Source organism: Myotis yumanensis, unplaced genomic scaffold (assembly GCF_028538775.1).
Source record: "Myotis yumanensis isolate MYYU_CA2020_CCGP unplaced genomic scaffold, mMyoYum1.0.hap1 SCAF_1, whole genome shotgun sequence".
Classification (NCBI taxonomy): domain Eukaryota; kingdom Metazoa; phylum Chordata; class Mammalia; order Chiroptera; family Vespertilionidae; genus Myotis; species Myotis yumanensis.
Genome location: NW_027223752.1, coordinates 129,543,882 through 129,550,814, shown reverse-complemented (window position 1 = coordinate 129,550,814; position 6,933 = coordinate 129,543,882).

Below are 6,933 nucleotides of genomic sequence, written 5' to 3'. Positions count from 1 at the left end.
ATCAGTGATTCTCTCTCATCATTGATGTTTCTATCTCTCCCTCTCCCTTCCTCTCTGAAATCAATATATATATAGATATATTTATTTTAAAAATCAAATTATTTTAAAAGGCACAAAACCGAATAATAAGCTAAGTTGTCTTCACATAGATCTCCTTCTTAGTAAGCAAATAAGGCATTTCCTAGTATTGCTAAACAGATGGCTACTTATATTGTATTCAAAATTCATATGTACTATTTGAAGAAAGTTTATTCTTCAAAGTAAACTGATATTGATAAGTTTAGGTATTCAAAGAAAAGTAATAGATAAAGATTCACTGCTTGCCCAAGTTGATTTAATGTTAATAATATCAGATGGATAAAAATATAGGTTTTACATATTTGTTCTTCCTTTGCAGAGCTAATATGGAGAATAATTTTAAATTATTATATATTAAAGCCACCTTATAAAAAGCAAATTAAATTCCTTGATAGATAAGCTAAGTTAAAATGTACATAGTATTAATGTTCAGATGTACTACATTCTCAAATACTAAAAACAAATCAGTTGTTATCATGAAATCATTATGGTGAGTGTAAAAAAGACAGGAAGACAAGTAAAGAGATTAAGGGAGATAAAGGCATTGATATTGGAACATCATAGAAAGAAAATTGAGAAAATTGTAAACACCTTATTTGACATTAGAAAGATAAAAGAAAAAATCAAGACAATGTTTAAGATAGCTATTGATTTTTTTAAACAACCATTATTTGCACACTAATACCTACTTTCTGAGTATATCCACAAAATCTCATTGAAACATCACAAGCACTCAATAAGATACTATTTTATCCTCATTCACAAATTAATATAATGATAATTTAAAATATTTTGTATTGCCTAAAATGTCATTATGTTCAAGGAACAGAAATGGAAGTAAATAGAATTCAAGTTTTCCAACTTCATATCCTATGTAATTTATGTTGTGCCAAATTTCCTGCAACTGTATTGAAAATGCTTTTTGAAACATTTTGTGAAATGCACTGAAACAACCATATGACACATATGATGAACATGTCAAATTTCCAATAAAGATTTATCAATGTATATTGATGTGTGATTAGAATTGTAGAAAATAAATACATTAACAAGTCTTGCAGAAAATCAGCCAATGTTTATTTTTTCTTTAATTTATTAAATAAATGTTATTATGACATTAAAACATTCTCAACTAATTGCATACTGAAGACCACATTTAATTTATTTAATTGATTTCATATGAAAAGAATCAATATAAACTCCCAGCATGACACTGTATTTAGAAACATATACATGTGAAGAAGAATATAGCAAGTTTAGAAAATAGAAAACTAAGATTCAATCAAGGGAGTTATAGTTTATTATTATCTGGGTAGACCAGAGCTGGGGTACAGTGTTTAATTCTAAATATTGCTAGTAGCTTTTAAAATGGTCTTTCTTAAAAGATTACTTAAACACCTAGTGTATATTAGCCAATGTGTCATCATGTAAGTGTGCAAAGCAAAACAAGACAGCATCCTTGTTCTTTAGATGCCTTATGGTCTACTTGTGATACTGGGTAAAAATACACATCTTTATTTGTAAAACAATTTGCAAAGCACATAAAATAACATTTTATGAACCTTACTTAGGTGTTAGTCCCTGATTAAGATGAGCAGAATGAATCTGAGTACTCTTACAAAAATATTTATTATAAAGCAACCATTTTCAACCTGTGGTCGGCAAGAATTTATAAAACATGTAGTACCTGACTATTTAGTCATGGGCACTAGCCTCTTTTCCCTTAGATTGTCAAATGAAAGAATGACTTCATCCAACACTTTCTGGTGTGAATGAATCAAAATTATACCTTTTTTTTTGTCAGATCGGCAAAAAGAATATTTTTTTGAAAAAGAAATGCATTTTAATAAACACTGCCTTTATAATATTCAAAGTGTGTGTATACATATTATTTAGTTCTTTTTCCTTTTTTTACCTTATTGTTGAAAATATCACAGATGTCCCCTTTGTTTGTTTGTTTTTCCCAATGACCCCTTCTACCCCACACCCACCTCTCCCAGGCCTTCACCACTATATTGTCTGTGGCCTTATCTATAATAATAAAAGCATAATATGCTAATTAGACCAGACAGAAGAACGACCTTCCAGACATCATTGCGGATGTCCTTCTGGATGACCTTCCAGATGAAGCTACAGAGGGGGATGGGGCAAGGCAGAGGTGGTTAGGGGCACTCAAGCAGGCAGGCGAGTGGTTAGGGGTGATCAGACAGGCAGGCAGAGGCAGTTAGGGGTGATCAGGCAGGCATGCAGAGTGGTTAGGGGTGATCAGGCAGGCAGGCAGAGGCGGTTAGGGGCACTCAAGCAGGTAGGCAAGTGGTTGGGGGTAATCAGGCAGACAGGCTAGCAGTTAGGGGATCCCACAGGGATTGGGCCTAAACTGGCAGTTGGACATCCCCTGAGAGGTCTCTGATTGCAAGAGGGTACAGGCCTGGCTGAGGGATTCCTCCCCTCTCCTCCCCGCCGCATGAATTTTGTGCACTGGGCCCCTAGTATGCATATAAGTTCCCCTGTTAATCACTCCCCACCCACCCACCACCCCCAACTTCCCTGTGAAAGTCATCAGTCTGTTCTACGCTTCTATGTTTCTGGACCTATTTTGCTCATCAGTTTATTTTGTTGATTATATTCCACATATGAGTGAGATCATGTAATACTTATCTTAAATTTTTTGGTGTGCCACAGAGTTTTAGCAATTAGTTTATGTGTGCCTTGAGATGAAAAAGGTTAAAAATATTTGTTATACAGTGTGGAAATAGTTCATCTGAATTGTGAAGATTGTAAATTGCCTTTTAGTTTAAAATGTTTTCATATGAAAGAAAACTTATACTACCTTATTCTAACAGTTGGAAACTTATGTAATTTTTTTGTAATTAAGTACAAAGGTGTTCTGGATATCCATTAGATTTCAACATCATAGAATATATTTCAAATAATCAGAGTATTTCCACATTGAATAGATTATTATTCAAGAAAGTGAGGTCTCTGGCATTAGAAGTGTTCAAAGAGAATTGAAATCATCTTCTGACAGAGAAATTAAACCTGAAATGTGGGCTAGTGCTTAGACTACATTACATCTAAAGACTATTTTAACGCATATATTCCACTATGTCACTTATCATAACCACTATGTCACTTATCATAAACTAACACACCCAGAAATGAATTATTAATAGAGTGAGTGCCATTAAATTTATAATATCTTATTAAGATTGACAAAACCAAAATGCACTTCTGGAAAAAATACAAATCTTGAATAATATTTTAAATTATCAGGTTGATAAAGAGGTTGTAAATATTATTAATTCTGTCCTCTGTTCCTTCTTTCAACTCACTCAGGAAAAATAAATGCATGGACACTAAATTAGAGTTTTAAAAGAATTAAGTCATTCAGGATAAACAGACCCAATACTTATATGCCTATCTAGTATGCAATAGATCTGTAAAGAATTATGTTAATAATGTTAACAAATATCCTACATGACTGCTATTTTACATTTCTTCTGACATTCTTAGTCCAAATTATTATTAATAATATTTTAACCTGCCTTTAAGAGTCAATGCATGAATGGAATAGGGTGTTCTATTAACTTTGATAATACTTGCCCCCAATGACTTTGCAAAAATTGTATGTGGTTTTCTTTTTCATTACATACCAAGTTTCAGAGCATCTTCTTATGCACAGAATTCTATTTGTTAATATGGTTTATATAAAATCATGCACAAAATGTGGGTTGAATAAAACTACAGTAGTAAAAATCAATGCATTCAAATAGGAGTATTATTAAAATACTTCTGTACTTCATTACAATTATTCTAGAGGCCCAGTGCACGAAAATTCTTGCATGGGGGCGGGGCGTCCCACAGCCTGGCCTGCCCCCTCTTACAGTCCGGGAGCCCTCAGGGGATGTCCTACTGATGGCTTAGGCCCTCACCCAGTGGGGAGTGGGCCTAAGCCACAGTCTGACCTCCCTCTGCGGGATGTGACCTGGCAATCAGGGGAAGGCGATGCTCCCATCATGCCTCTGCTGCTGCCACTGCTGGCTGCAAGGCTGCCTGAGCCTTGGCCTGGCCCTTGTTGCCTAAGCCTTGGGCCCTCGCAGTGACGCCGCCATCCATGGCTTGCCTGAGCCTCGGGCTGGCCCTGGACAGTGGCAGCCACCATCTGCTCCCCGATGCACCTCCTGGTCAAGTTCCCGCTGCGGGGACACAGTGTCAAATCTCCACCCACCCACCCACGCACCTCACAGCTCACACAGCCCCACCCACCTGCATGCTCCCACTGCGCACGCAGCCTCCTGGTGATGTGTTGTTTGCGGTGTGAGGGCGTCACAGTGTGAGGGTGTCATGACCACATAGTCTTTTATTAGTATAGATAGTGTTGTTATGGACACCCTGACATTTAACTAAAAGATTCAGTTTACAAGGAAGGTTGATGATGGAACAATAAGTAAAATCATTATTTAATTTTTCATTGTGTGCTTTCTTAATGAAAAAAGCACTGGCTCTTCCCTTTGCCAGGAGTATTTTTCTCTCAGACTCCTGGGTTCACACTTACACTACTTTCAAGTCTTTACTCAAATGTTGCTCCCAGTGAGATCAAAACCTGCCTGCTCAGAGTAAAACTGCAAAACTCTTCATCCCTTTCCCCTGTTTTACTCTGTGTTTGTGCTGTAGCAACTATCCTCTTCTTAAATGCTATATAATTTACATATCATTAAGTTCTTTTGTTCATGCAATGTCTTCCCCTCTAGAAAATAAGGCATATGAGGGCAGAGATTCTTATCAGGTTTGTTCCTGATGTTTCCTACGCACCTTCTAATACCTGACTCTTAAAAGCACAATGAATATTCTATTATCTACCTACGGAGTGAATAAATGCACAGAGTTGAACATTTTAAATACTTCAATCTAGTGCATTACTCTGCTTGTGATATTCATGGAGTGAAAACAGTAAGCCATGCTTGCTTTTGTCTTATATTTCATGTATTTCTTTATATTTTTAGATAAGAGTAATATTTGTTACAAGAACGAAACAAACTTACACACACAAAAAACATCTGTTCCTTTGTTCCTCCAATTCTCTCTCTAATTAGCCAAATTTAACAACCTGGAATGCTAATTTTAGTATTTTTCTCATGACCTTATAGATTCATATATTTATAGGTGCACACATATATTTGTTAGTTGTTATTTTATTTTCATAATAATAAGCATATATTACATGCATGCATTTGCAACTTTTAACGCAATTTGTTAACTTTTAACAAAAAAATGTGATGAAGTTGTGCAAAACAGTGATAATGATTTGATTTAGTTATATATTTTGAGAAGACAAAAAACGAATTATTTAGATACAATTCCTCAACCATCAGCTGATTGTGGTTTTGTTTTTTCACTACTGAATAAAAGTGCCATGCTGCAATATTTCTTTTGGTATAAATTCCAAAATTGGAATTACTTAGTCATAGAGTACATGCATTTTTAATTTTTATGATTTTTCCATTTGTTTTATAAGTGTTTTAAATTTTTAATTACTCCACAAACACTTTTCCATTAATTCACTTGTCTTTAATTTTTTTTCTTCTTCACCGGAACACTCAGTAGTTTAAAGCTAGCACAGAATTTGAGATTTAAAAAATAGTGTGACTTTAGTCACACTATTTTTTAAATTATTTTTTATTAAAGTCATTGTGGTGACATTGGTTAATAGGATCACATAGGTTTCAAGTGTACATTTCTATGATACAGCATCTGTATATCTCACGCTATGCCAACAACCCCAAGTCAAGCTATCTTCCATCAGCACATATTAGTCCTCCTCCAACAGCCACCTCCACCCCAATCCCTTTTCCTCTGGCAAACACCATACTGCTGTCTGTGTCCATGAGATTCAGTTTTACATATGAGTGAAAACAAATGCTTCTTAGCTTTACTGAGCAACTAATTTCACTTAGCATAATATTCTCAAGATCTATCCATGTTGTTGCAAAAGGCAGTATTTCATCTCTTCTCATGATCAAGTAGTGTTCCATTGTGTATCTATATTTACTAGTATATCACATCTTCTCTATCCAGTCCTCTATTGAAGAAATTTTGGTTGTCTCCATGTCATGGCCACCCTGAATAATGCTGTAATGAACATAGTGTTGCATACATGTTTTTGAGTATATACCCAAGAAAGAGATTGCTGGGGCACATGGAAACTCTATTTTTAATTTTTGAGGAACTGCCAGACTATTTTCCATAGTGGCTGTACCAGTCTACATTCCCCGCAGTAGTGGGTGAGGGTTTCTTTTTCTCCGTAACCTCTCCAACAGTTGTTATTGCTTGTCTTGTTGATAATAGCCACTCTAACAGGTCTGAGGTGGTATTTCATTGTATTTTTTATTTGAATATCCCTAATTGCTAGTGAGGTTGAACAACTTTCATATATCTGTTGGCTGTTCATACGTCTTCTTGGGGGAGGTGTCTGTTCAGGTACTCTGCCCATTTTTTAATTGGACTGTCCAGTTTTATGAGTTCTTTAATATTTTGAATATTAAATCTTGCTGTGCACAAGTTTTTTATCCTGAATAGTTTCATTCATTTTCTTTGCCTTTACTTCTCTTGCCTTTGGAGTCAAATTCATAAAATCTTCTCTAAGGTCAAGATCCATAAGTTTCATACCTATGTTTTCTTTTATGTAATTTATTATTTCAGGTCCTTTATTTAGGACTTTGATCTACTTGGAATTAATATTTATACATGGGGACAGATTGTAGTCAAGTTTCATTAGTTTCATTCTTTTGCATTCATTTCATTCAATTTTCCCAGCACCATTTATTGAAGAGGCTTTCTTTTTTCCATTTTGTGTTT